Below are 13,953 nucleotides of genomic sequence, written 5' to 3' on the forward strand. Positions count from 1 at the left end.
TGTACTGTGTTTGAGAGGAGGGGCTCGGGTTAGTACTGTGTGTGAGAGGAGGGGCTCGGGTTAGTACTGTGTGTGAGAGGAGGGGCTCGGGTTAATACTGTGTGTGAGGGGAGGGGCTCGGGTTAGTATTGTGTGTGAGGGGAGGGGCTCGGGTTAATACTGTGTGTGAGGGGAGGGGCTCGGGTTAATACTGTGTGTGAGGGGAGGGGCTCGGGTTAGTATTGTGTGTGAGGGGAGGGGCTCGGGTTAGTACTGTGTGTGAGAGGAGGGGTTCGGGTTAATGCTGTGTGTGAGGGGAGGGGCTCGGGTTTGTACTGTGTTTGAGAGGAGGGGCTCGGGTTAGTACTGTGTGTGAGAGGAGGGGCTCGGGTTAGTACTGTGTGTGAGAGGAGGGGCTCGGGTTAACACTGTGTGTGAGGGGAGGGAGGGGCTTGTTAGTAGCCACCGTTGCGTAGTGGTGGAGTTACAGAAGCAGGAAATCCTCCTCCCTTTGCGTCTGTCACCGACCGCTGGAGAATATGGGAGGTTCCGACGGCTTCGTTCCAGATGCTGGGGCCCGATCGGAGACGCGGACCTTCCGGCTGGAATTGGTGAATTAGTAATAACCCCCTGCGGCGCCCGGATGAGAATCCGGCAATTGCCCAGCCCCTGATGCAGAGAGTCGGGAGGGACCTGCGCCCACGCTGAGAAGACGCGCAGGTTCCGGGAAAGGTACGGACAGTGATCTAATCTCTCAGGCATTGGTCGAGGAGGAAAAATAAAACCCGCAATGGGTGTTCAGTCAATTCAAAATGCAGCAACTCTCGTAATAGGTATTATCCAATGGTGTCAGGAAATTCCGACCAGTTTGAAGTTGGTGCGTGCAGAAAATGATGCATATGCTTGATGTAGATCAGTCATTCTCTCTCCCCCTCATTGCTGCTCTTCCCTCCCTCCCCCCCACTACCCACCCTTTATTTTTGGTTTGGATGCCTGTTGGCATTCTCTGATGAAAGGCTCAAGCCCGAAATGTCAGTGATGTGTCTTTACCTTTGCTGCAGAAAGGACACTGTTAGAGCTTCTCCAGCACTTTGTGCCTCCAGAATGTTGTGATTTACTTCTGTTGATCGGCCACTGTGTTCATATCCTGTATATCTGGTTAACTGGGGTTCCGGGGGATTCTTTTCCGGTTAACTGGGGTTACGGGGGATTCTTTATGCTGGCCAGCTTCTGTTACTTTGCATCCTTGATGTAAACTAGGGTCGAAGTTGATCCACTTGCTTTCATTTATCTTAACTCGCAACATGATGCCAGAAGTGGGAAGTCCCTGACTTTTCAAGGTTGATTTTTTTTGTTTTGGCCCGGATTTGGTTTTTTTATTCGAGCGAATGACAACTTAACCAGCCAAACGGTGAATATGACGGATGGATTCCAGAGGTCCGACCCACTTTTCTTTGACGGTAACGTCACTGAAAACTGGCGGATCTTTCAACAAGAATATGATATTCTTGTTGCGGTGCCACACTCTGACAAGCCAGCCCGTACCCGAGCATACATTCTCCTCAATCTAGCGGCACCAGAGGCCATTGATCATGAACGATCTTTCGTGTAAGTGGGGGAAGTGAGAGATCTCGGCGAGAGGGGACCATTAGATTGGGGATATTCTGGGCTGCTAGTGACATGAGTAAAATCCCACTGTATGGCAAAGTCCTTGAATTGCTGGCCTGTAAACGGTCTGGCATTGTCTGATATGAGGACATGTGGTGCTACATACCATGCATATGGGGGGTAGCAAAATCCAAATGATTGCTATGGTCCCTCGACCTCGAGGGGCGCCTATACACATTGCTGTTTTTTGTTGTTCATGAGGATGTTCTGCCACTGTTAGGTCTAGTGCATGTATTCAAATGGGGTTGGTCTCATTCAGCAAAGATGTTCACCAGTTAAGCCCCACTGAGGATAATCTGTCATCAAATTGAAGTTGAATACAGTGACCTTTTTCTGGGGAGCCTGGAAAGCTACTCGTAGCCTATTCCATGAGATTGGACCTGGAGGTGAGACCATTTGTTTATCCTGCACATTGTGTTCCTGTGGTGATGAAGGACAGAGTCAAAGCTGAGCTCGACAGGATGCAGGAATTGGGTGTCATCACTCCAGTTCCTGAACCAATTGATTGGGTGTCTTCTATGGTCATTGCCAACAAAAAAGACAGACAAGAAATCAGAATATACATCAATCCAAGAGACCTGTAGGCCACTTTGAAAAGACCACATCACCCAATGTGCCCTGTGGAAGAAGTGGGTGCACAAATGTCGAATGCAACTGTGTTTTCTGTCTTAGATGTGAAGAACTCCTTTTGGAAGATTGCACTTGACCACAAATCATCATTGCTAACTACCTTTAGCACTTGTTTTGGTCACTACAGATTTCTACGGATGCCCTTCAGACTCAACTCTGCCATTGGGCACACAAAACTCAAAACGGTCAACCAGTTTACCTATTTCGGCTGCACCATTTCATCGGATGCAAGGATCGACAACGAGATAGACAACAGACTCGCCAAGGTAAATAGCACCTTTAGAAGACTACACAAAAGAGTCTGGAAAAACAACCAACTGAAAAACCTCACAAAGATAAGCGTATACAGAGCCGTTGTCATACCCACACTCCTGTTCGGCTCCGAATCATGGGTCCTCCACTGGCATCACCTACGGCTCCTAGAACGCTTCCACCAGCGTTGTCTCCGCTCCATCCTCAACATTCATTGGAGCGACTTCATCACCAACATCGAAGTACTCGAGATGGCAGAGGCCGACAGCATCGAATCCACGCTGCTGAAGATCAAACTGTGCTGGGTAGGTCATGTCTCCAGAATGGAGGACCATCGCCTTCCCAAGATCGTGTTATATGGCGAGCTCTCCACTGGCCACTGTGACAAAGGTGCACCAAAGAAGAGGTACAAGGACTGCCTAAAGAAATCTCTTGGTGCCTGCCACATTGACCACCGCCAGTGGGCTGATATCGCCTCAAACCGTGCATCTTGGCGCCTCACAGTTCGGCGGGCAGCAACCTCCTTTGAAGAAGACCGTAGAGCCCACCTCACTGACAAAAGACAAAGGAGGAAAAACCCAATACACAACCCCAACCAACCAATTTTCCCTTGCAACCACTGCAACCGTGTCTGCCTGTCCTGCATCGGACTTGTCAGTCTCCAACGAGCCTGCAGCTGACGTGGACAGTAGTTCACGGACAAGTTGATCTTGTGTCTTGGTGTGAGCTTGCAGGCGCCTCAGATTGAAGAGACTGCCATCCGTGCGGTACCGGATGTAAACAGTCTTTCATGGCTTACCTCGGACCTCCACCCCCTAAAATCTAGAAGACAAAATGACTTGATCCAATGTGTAAAAGTATATGACACGTTTTTCTTGTTTATTTTAATTGTGTCGTGACATTGTTTAATGGTTTTATTGTATTGTATATGTTGAATGTTTATTGTTTTTGGAGGGGGGTGGGAAGGGGGGAGGAGAGAAGGAAGGTAAGGGGGAAAAAAGGGGAGAAAATGCCACTGTGTATATCTAAGAGGGAAATGTTTGTATGTATTTTGGTTGATTATGGTTCAGTGTGAAAAGTAAAAAAATTATATAAAAAAAAACATTTCATGACATTTAAAAACTATTCAACAACTTTCAAAGAGTGTAGAAATAGCAAAGTTGGGATGGGCCGTTGTGAGCTGTGGAGTGCACCAGAGTCATCTTGATCCTACCTTTATGTACAAAGTTGAATTGAGAATTGCAAATTCATGCTAATTGGATCAGGATCAGATGGGTGACAGCAGAACATGGTTGCAATCCCAGGTGCTGAGATTACTAGAAGGAAGCAGCTTTGAATATGTGATTACAGAAACAACGATAATAAAAAGATTTATAACAAACATGTACATCAAGCTGCAATGATGAAATAAGCTATAAACCCAAACAAAAGTGGGGACATGCGAGGTGGGACACATGCACGCACATATATATATATATACACAGATATATACACACACATACACACACAAATATGTATACACACATACACAGAGAGAGAGAGAGACAGAGAGATTGGGATTGGCCTGTATAATGAGGCAGATGGGATTTTTAATGTAGGATGACCGAATGTTAAATTGAGCTTGTGTCTTTCGTGCACTCCAGATGATCCCATAAATGAGATGATCATGTAAGTATTAAACTGCAAATTTAAGGGGTGATAACTTTCAGCTAGTGCTGAGTCTTCTGCATTTACCCACTAATCTCTGACATTCATAGCTTTGGGCTGACTGCTTGATATCATTCTACTGCACCAGAGCCACACTGAATGTTGTTGGGCTTGGGGACATGCGAGGTGGGGCACAAATGAAGTCTCTGTGTGTGTGTGTGTGTGTGTGTGTGTGTGTGTGTGTGTGTGTGTGTGTGTGTGTGTGTGTGTGTGTGTGTGTGTGTGTGTGTGTGTGTGTGTGTGTGTGTGTGTGTATATGTGTGTGTGAGGAACTGGCTGAAATATTATGGGAACAATTGACCTTTGACTTGACACTTTTCCAAGCTTGAAAAGTATGAATGCTCCTGACCGCCCCATTCCAAAGCTATTAAAATTTAATTCCATCATATAAAAATGTTAACATTAAAAATTAGCATTTAAAAGTCGTTAAGGCACATTTTACACAATTAAAAAAACAGAAACCCCAATTAATTAGAACATAAATAACTTTAAACTTCTTCTCTTTCATTGCTATTTCCTTCCTTCAAATGAATGCACTTCCTACAGTTTGACAGATGAATCTTGTGTTCATTTTCAGTGGATATCTCTGTGGCATAATTGCTGGGAAGTTACACTAAGCTTGTGCTCCTCTTTTAGCCTACAGGCGATTGTGTACTGATAACTGCTGGAATTTCCCAGCAAGTTCTATCCAGACTTTTGAAAAACAAAATCAGTCAACATCAATGGCGAGAGGAGGTGGGGTAGAGAGAGAGAGAATATTAACGTTTCAGGGCAAGTTCCTTTCAGAACAACAGGAAAATCTTAATGGTGCGCTATGTGGTGAGCAAGGACAGAGGCAGAGAAATGGGATAATGGTGAAGAAAAAACAAAAGTGAATGGGGTGAATAAGTGAATAGACCAGTGGTTCTCAGCCTTTTCCTTTCCACTCACATACCACTTTAAGTATTCCCCATGCCATAGGTGCTCTGTGATTAGTAAGGGATTGCTTAAGGTGGTATGTGGGTAAAAAGAAAAAGTTTGAAAATCATTGTTTTAATCATATCTAATTGACTGGTTATTTGCACAGTTTCATAACTCCAAAGGAAATGGGCCAATGACAATTTTTCTCAAGCAAAATATTTCAGTAACAATTGGGTCTAGAGCAGTGATTCTCAACCTTCCCTTCCCACTCGCATATTACCTTAAGCAATCCCTTACTAATAACAGAGCACTGATAGCATAGGGATTACTTAAAGTGGTATGTGAGTGGAAAGCAAAAGGTTGAGAACCACTGGGCTCTAGGTGAAACACGGAATTAATTAAACAAAAATAAAGCCATCACTAATATCATCTGTTAAGAGAAAAACATGAATGCATTGGCTATGATCCAAAACTTTGAACTGGGTGTTGTCTGGAAGAGTATGAACACATGATGAGATACTGTTTATTAAGCTCCTCTTGAACTTTCTTGGTCTGATGTTAGAAGGTGAGCCCAGAGGGTTCAGGGTGGTAGCAGGCTGATGCTCAGTGGAAAGCAACCTAAAGCTTGGGTCCATCATTCACAAGAATGCATGAAAAGAAGAGCTAAAGTTGACCAATTGTCCCTGAGTCCTGCCACACCATTCAGTATGATCATGGCTGATCAATGCTACCCTCAAGGTTTGCACCTTGGTTGAAATTCCAGGGCAGGACTTACACAGTAAATTACAGAGTGTGGTAGAAGAGAGAACAGGGTACAGGTGTTCAGGGTACAGGGTTCAGGGTACAGGTGCAAGCTTCATCACACCAGAGGTCAGGATTGAATCTGGGAGGCTGTACTGGTGGTGTTTTCACTCTAAAAGTGATGATCCAGGTTGACAGCTGGTGAAGAAGGCATATGGCATGCTTGATGGGGTAATGAGCACAAATTGGAATGAACCTCATGATTCTTGGAGTACTCTGGGCAGTTCAGGTTCCCCAGATACAAGAAGGATATTAATGTTTGAAAGGGTGCAGAGGAGATAGTTCTAGGACTGTAGAGCTTGTGTTATAGGGATAGGTTGGATAGGGCTGGGTCTTCATTCCCCAAATATGCCTGAAAAAGGGCTCAGGCCTGAAACATCGACTGACTCTTAGGTGCTGCGTGACCTGCTGAGTTTCTCCAGCACTTTTGTGTATTGCTCTAAGTCTCGAGTGTTTGTGGGACATTTATGGAGTGCTGCATTTGATTTTGCTCCCTTATTGAAAGAGGGATACTAATTGGGGCAGTGGGGAAGGTTTGTTGGATTGGTTCCAAGGATTAAAGGTGGACGTGGGGAAAGAGTAAAGCAAATTGCCCCTATACTCAATGATGTTCAGAAGAATGAAAGATGATCTTATTGAAACATATGAAATGATGGTAACGGCTTCACATTCTTCCTGAGAGTATCTCGAACCTGGGAACATAGAATAAAGAGAAACCCAATTAAAGATAGAGACGAGAAGGCATTTACTCTCTCAAAGGAGGAAAACTTCCTTTAGCTGAGAGTGCTGCGGAAGATGAGACTCTAGGGTGAGGTTTTTAGACTAGAATAGAATGAAGTGTTAATGGGATCAGGCAGGAAAGAGGTCAATCAAGATGACTCAGAGGATGTGCCTATATTGAGGCAGGCATCGGGATTCCAAAGGTAGTCTTGAAGGAACATCAGACCATGTGCTTGTCCAACAGATGAAGAATTCTTGTAGCCTGCTGACCAACTGCATGGAGGATAAGCAAACAGACTGGAGCAATATCACACAGGGGGCAATTTTAGTTGTAGTAAAAATAAAAGGGAGCATAGTTAGGAGGCTGTTTTCTGCAACCCTCAGCCGAAACCTTCAAGGTCATAGTACTTCATGTAGGAGGAGCCTTGAGAACCTGGAGGAAACCCATATGGTGACAGGGAGAATGTACAGGCTTCATCACAAAAGAGGTCAGGGTTGAATCTGGGTGGTTCAATTGGTGGTGATTTCACAGTGGAGCTGTCCTCAGTGGGAATATGCAACCTTGGCTTCAGGAGGACTCAGCAATGCCCCAATTCCTCTGTCTACTGTGCTACAGTATAAAAAGCCAGCTGATTACCTCCTTCTGCAGGGCAATTAAGAATGGAAAACAAATCCTACTTCTTCAGTTCTGGCCACATTCCAATAATTAATAAAATAAAAATTGGGCCAGTAGTTTTCACAGATTGATAATTGAGGTTGATGCCTTCCTCCTTTGCATGACTTTAGAGAAGGAAACAGAATCTGTCAGCACACTCGCAGTTTCAAGTCTTTTCACCAGTTCAGTGCCTTGTCAGAAGGTGAATACTGTAACCTCGAAGGAGACGATGTCACTCTGAATCCTAGGTCAGGGGCAGAATGGTGTGATTCTCAGCCCCATGGTTTGTACTGGATTTCTATAGCTGCAGCTACACAAGGGTGCCACAAGTATTGTGGGGGGAGGGGGGATGGGGGGGGGATGTAACCCATGATCATTCCTTGTTCTGTGTAGGGATATCCACCTGCTCCACTTGTTGAGTTCTTAAGACTGTTGCAAGAAGCTTGCTTGTAATACTGCCCAAGAATCAGAGAACACTATGACAGAGAAACAGGCCTTTTGGCCCATCTAATCCATGCCAAACTACATATTCTGCCTAATCCCATCAACCTGCATCTTAACCCCACCATGTACCTATCCAGATTTCTCTTAAATGTCAAAATCCATCCATCAACCCTGCTGGCAGCTTGATCCACACTCTCAGTGAAGAAGTTCCTCCTAATATTCTCCTTAAATATTTCACCCAAAACCCATGACCTCTAGTTTCCTCATTACATTGGAAAATCCCTGCATGCATGTACCCTTTCTACACCCTCATAATTTTGAATACCTCAATCAGGTCCTAATCTATTCAACCTTTCCCTATAACATGGCTTCTCAAGTCTCAGCGATTCTTCCAGGATTCCTCACTGCTGGGAAATACAAGTTCATTTATCATTTCATTGTACCAGATAACTTGAAGCAGCATTCTTCAACCCACGGTGCAAAACAGTGCAAACACACTTATTGACAATTACAGTACATATATACATATATTTATAATAAATATTATTAATAAATAGCAGAGTCTCTGAGAGTTGTTTCAGCAAAATTCATCAATCATTAGGTACCTCACAGCATGTGGGAAGAAGTGGTTCCTCTGCTTGGTGGTTCTGGCTCTAATACTTCTATATCTCTTTCCCAATGGGAGTAGCTGAAAGATGCTGTGCGCAGGATGGTAGGGAACCTCACTGATTTTATGATCCCTGGTGTATGAGGCATCATTCTCCAGGTGGGTCAGGACAGAGTGGAGGGACAAGGCTATAGCATTGTCAGTGGAACAGTTCTGCCTGCAGGAGAATTGGAGTAGATCCAGTGTCTATGGGAGATGTGCTTTGATACATTCCGTCACCAGATGCTCAAAACATTTCATGATCGTGGAAGTCAGTGCCATAGGGTGGTAGTTGTTGAGGTGAGATGCTTTCTTCACATCCAAAAGGGGACATATTTAACATGCCACACAGTGATCGAAACAATCAACACAAGGAGACAGTCAAAACGGCTTTTGGAAGTTTTTTTTAGACGTGATGTCATGATCAGGACAAATGTCCTTAAAGGTATCAGGTTTCTACCTGAAATTAAAAGCTTGTGCATTTTTAAAATTTGCCCAAGGCAAAAGAAAAATCACCAAATGAATCTGGAAAGCACCGATCTGAAATGATCTGTCGCCAAACTCAATGGGAAAATCATCTTGAGTATAAACAACTGAGGCAAGTGCATGTCTTCTGTATTCAGATTATGAGTTACAAAAATGTTGCCATCTGTACAGTTTCTTTGCCAAATGAAATGCTAGTGTTGTTGACATTCCTTATTCGGACAATAAGCATGTGAATGTGTGTAACTGTGTATATTGCCCAAGTTTGAAAAATATGCAAGTTGAGGTTGTGGGACAGACAGCACCCATGATATTGAGGCTTCTCGTGTGATTGAAGTGGAAGGAAGAGAGGAGGGAGAGTTGCACTCTGGATGAGTGAAGCTACTCTTGGGAAGGTGCAGAAAGGCCATATGGGTGGAACTTAATAATGAAAAAAAGGGGAGATCACTTTGATGAGATTATACTGTAAACCCCCCAATTTGTCAGCAGAAATTACAGGAGAAAATATGCAGGGAAATCAGATAGGTGTAGGAATAATAGGGTTGCAATGGTAGGAGATTTTAACTTTCCAAATATTGACTGGGACTGCCATAATAAGGAACGAGATGGGAGCAAATTTATTGTGTGTCCAGGAAAGTTTTCTGAAGCAATATATGGATGGGTCTACTACAGAACGGCTATATCTGTCCTTCTCCTGAGAAATGCAGCTGGACAATTGACTAATGCGTCTGTGGAGTATTACTTGAGACCAACGGCCATAATTCTGTTCCTTTCGAGATAAATACGGAGAAAAATAGCACTAGTCCATAAGTTTAAGATGGAGGCATGGTAAATTTTGATGGCATTAGACAGGAACTTGGAAAGGTTAATGGAAAGAGGCCATTTCAAAAAAGGGATGTCTGATGTGGGAGGCTTAACAAAATGAAATAGAGAGAGACCAGCACGTGGCTGTTTGAAGGAAAAGACTGGCAGGAGTAGAGGATATTGGTTAATGAAAAATATTGAGGCTCTGTTCAGGAAAGAAAAAAAAAGAGGCTTATGTCAAATATAGGTAGCTATAATCAAGCAATTTCCTTCAGATGTAAAGTCATGTTGGCTGTGCACTTAAGGAAGAAATTAAGCAGGCAGAAGAGGGACATAAGATGTCCCTACCAGATAAGGTAGAGAGTCCTGAATGAATTATATTAGAAGGAAAAAGGTAACAGAGGGGAGAGTATGACCATGTGTGGAGCCCTGGGAGATGGGAGAGTTCTTCAATGAATGCTTCTTGCCTGAATTTTATGTGGAAATGTGAGAGATCAGGGAAGAGAATGACGATATCTTAAAGGATATCAGCATTAAGAAGGTGTTGTTTGCCTTGAAGTGCACAAGATGAGTAAATCCCTGACCTGGTATATCCTTGGAAATTACAAGAATCAAGGAAGGAGGTTGCTGTGATCCTGATGGATTTTTGTATCATTGTTTGCCATGGATGAGGTGCCAGAAGACTAGAGAGTGGGTAATGTTGTGCCTTGATATATAAAGGCATGCAATGACAAACTGGGAAACTACAGACCAGTGAACCTAACATCAGTGGTTGGAAAGTTACTGGGAAGGATTCTGAGGAATAGGATATATTTGCATTTGGAAAGGTAAAGATTGACTAGGGATAGTCAGTGTGGCTTTGTTCATAGGGGATGCCAGCTGAAGTGGTGAATGCTGGCTCAATTTTAACATTTAAGAAGAATTTGGACAGGAACATAGATGGGAGAGATATGGAGGGCTATGAACTGGGTGCAGTCCAGTGAGACGGCAGAAAATTGGTGTGCAAAGACTGGAAGGGCCAAAGGGGCCTGTTTCTGTGCTGAAATATTCTATGGTTCTAAATTTGAGCAGACAACAAAAAGGATAGATAAGGGCAGGGCAGTAGATATTGTCCACAAAAGCTTTAGCAAATCATTTGACAAGGCCCCACATGATAAGAAGGTCAACAAGGTTAGAAGACATGGGATCCAGGGTGACATAGCTAAATGGATGGCAAAATTGGCTTGGTTACGGGAGGCAATGGCTAGTCATGGTGAACAAATGCTTTGAAGATTGGAACTGGTGTAAGGATTTTTTTTTTCCCTAACGATTGCCATGTATATTAATGGTTTAGGAGAGAATGTAGGTGGCATGATTAGGAAGTTTGAAGATGACACCAAAATTGGTGATATATTTGGAGGGTGAAGAAGGTTGTTCAAGGTTAATAACAGGGCAAGTAGGAAAGGAAATGGCTGATGCATTTTAACTCAGACAAATAAGAAATGATGCATTTTGGAAAGTTATTGGTCAGGATAAATCAGGGCCCTGGGAAGTATTGTGGAATGGAGAGACATTGGGGTACAAATACAGAGTTCCTTGAGAATAGTGACATAGGTGGAAAGAATGTTGAAAAAGTCATGTGGTTTGCTTGCCAAGACATTGAGTACAGGAATTGGGACATCATGTTTCAGTTATACAAATCGTTGAGCAAGTTGCACTTTGACTAATGCATGCAGTTCTGGTCACCGCACAATATGAAGGATGTGATTAAGCAAGAGAGGGTGGAGAAAGATTCGTAGGAAGGTTGCTTGGACTGGAGGAGTTGAGTTAGAAGGAGAGAGGTTGCTTGGACTGGAGGAGTTGAGTTAGAAGGAGAGATTGGACAGGCTAGAATTATTTTCCTGGAGTGAAGGAAGCTAACGGGTAACCTAAAATACTTTTATAAAATTATGATGGGCGGTGAGTGACAGTCTTTTCCTCAGAGTAGGTGTGTCTAAAACTACAGGGTGAATTGAGGTGAATTCGAGGTGAGGGGGGGGAAGAGATTTAAAAGGGATGTGAAGGGCAACGTCTTCACACAGCAGATATATGAAATGAGCTGCCAGAGATGATGGTAGAGGCAGATCTAATTACAACATTTGAAAGCCATTTGGACAGTTTAGGAACAGGGTAGGTTGAGAGGGTTATGGGCCAAATAGAAGCAAACGGGATTAGCATAGGTAAGCATCTTAGTCAGCATGGCTGTGTTGGTCCAAAGGCCTTGTTTCTGTGTGGTTTAAGTTCAGCAACCTCGATGAACCTGTGAATGTACTCTGCTTGTTAAGCTCTGGAGTTTTTCCATGAATAACTTGTTAGAATAATGTTTTCGGCAGAGTTGCACAGATGCATTGGTAACATTCCCTCCTTCCAGGCTTTTGTAACTTCAAATCTGTGCATGCAGTTTTGAATGTCTTCAGTAATATTCAGCTGAACTTGCATTTCAGATTTTAATTCTTGCTTCATCTTGTCAGTACTCAGATGTGTTTTAGCTTGACTTTTTTAAAATTCTGACTCCTCCCCCTGTGAACTCTTGGTTCCATTCAAATAAAACTTGCCAATACTGTTTGTCTGATCCACTGATAAGAATATTTGCTTTATGCCGATTTGAAATTATGTTGCCCATCTGCTAAAAATGTCCACCACAAGGGCATTTCCCGATGGTCTTGTGGCCTGTGGTCTGTCCGTGGGAAACCTCAGAAGCAATAAAAGTTTTGAACTCTAAACAGTTTGTAAAACCAAGAACGTGGTTAAAAAAACACTTAATTTACTGGTTTGGCCACATTCTATAGAATTTTAAAAACTTGTTCTCCAACACATATCAACCTGTAACAATGGCCAGAACCTCGAGCCAAAAGATTGTTGTCATTTAGTGGTAAAGGAGTGTGTCAGACCTTGACTTTAACTCTCTGTCTCTTTCACAGACACTGTCTGACCCGTTGAGTGTATTTCCAGCTCAAAATTTTCTTTTAATTTTAGAATTTCTAAGCATGCTGGAGTCTTAATCATTTTGGCACAGCTCAGCATAAATTCCAATACACAAACATGCTGGAGAAGCTCAGTAGGCCAAGCCTGGGCCTGAAATGTTGGTTACCCTTCACTTCTTATGGATGCTTCATGATCTGCTGAGTTTCTCCAGCACATTTGTGTTTTGCACGGGACCCCAGCATCTGATGACTTTCTTGTTTAACTCAGCATAAATTGCTAGGTTCGTCATTGTGCATGACAATCAATGCATATTAATTGCATTGTTTATGGGTACCAATGATATTTTTACATTTTACCCAAAGTCATAAATGAACCATCAGCTCACTACATCCACAATACAACCAAAAGCATAAAAATTAATGATTTTGAAAATCTGAAATTAAAAACAGAAAATGTTAGAGCTCATTCTGGGCAGTCATAGAGAATAGGATCAAGATCCTCCCATATTCAGCAATCCTCGTCTCTCTTTGATCTGTCATGTTTTTCAATTCTAGGAGTTCCAGTGGTTCTCATCCTTTTTCTTTCCACTCACGTACCACTTGAGGTAATCCCAATGCCATCGATGCTCTGTGATTAGTAAGGGATTGCTTAACGTGGTATGTGAGTGGGAAGGTGTCTTGAGTAAACTTATACCTCTCATTTTGTTCATTTTAGATTGGTCACAGTGTCTGAGCCAACGAAAGAAAATAGACACACACACCAAGAGCAGTTCAGTTTATATAAATGTTTATTACAAATTCAAAAGCTGATTTCAAACTACAATATGCTAGCCCTTCCCAACTATACTTATCAACGCCTGGACTGGTCCCAAGTGTCGAAGTGAGGCAATGACTGCACACTTGTAGTAGGCTGTCAAGGCGCCGGTAGCAGCTTCTCCACCTCCCCCGACCAGGACGTTGGCTGGACTCTAGAAGTTCTTCTTCTTGCTGAGAGATGTTGCCACCTCTCAGAGAGTCTCAAACTTCAGCAGCAGAACCATGGCTTATATTACCCAAAAACTGCTTACCCAAGCACCTATTCCAAGCACAGCAAGAAAGATAAGCGAGCAAGCTAGCATGCTAGGCTTCTATCGAATAACATAATTTTCAGCTTTTCACTTTGAATACAATGGTTTATTTTGCATCAAACTGGGCCTCTGAGAGTCTGTGACCAAAACAAGCAGGAAGATTAAATGTTCTTGGTACACAGATGTCCTTTCATCAGATAACTGCATCTCTGGCCCCTCAGTGGAATTTAGCTTATGTCTGCTGGTTCTAAAAAC

The 13,953-nt window shown here is 43.1% G+C and overlaps 1 protein-coding gene across 3 annotated transcripts in view; it reads left to right on the forward strand.

Annotated features, from left to right (window-relative positions):
* The first annotated feature begins 399 nt into the window (after positions 1-399).
* The window catches only part of alpk1 (alpha-kinase 1), a 107,519-nt gene continuing 93,965 nt past the window's right edge, over positions 400-13,953 (forward strand). For 2 of the 3 annotated variants that reach the window (XM_069926197.1, XM_069926198.1), the window contains exon 1: positions 400-711. The gene's annotated coding sequence lies outside the window, so the exon portion shown is untranslated. The remainder of the gene's footprint in view (positions 712-13,953) is intronic. The other variant, XM_069926196.1, reaches the window with a different exon arrangement.

Source organism: Narcine bancroftii, chromosome 3, assembly GCF_036971445.1.
Source record: "Narcine bancroftii isolate sNarBan1 chromosome 3, sNarBan1.hap1, whole genome shotgun sequence".
NCBI classification, from domain to species: domain Eukaryota; kingdom Metazoa; phylum Chordata; class Chondrichthyes; order Torpediniformes; family Narcinidae; genus Narcine; species Narcine bancroftii.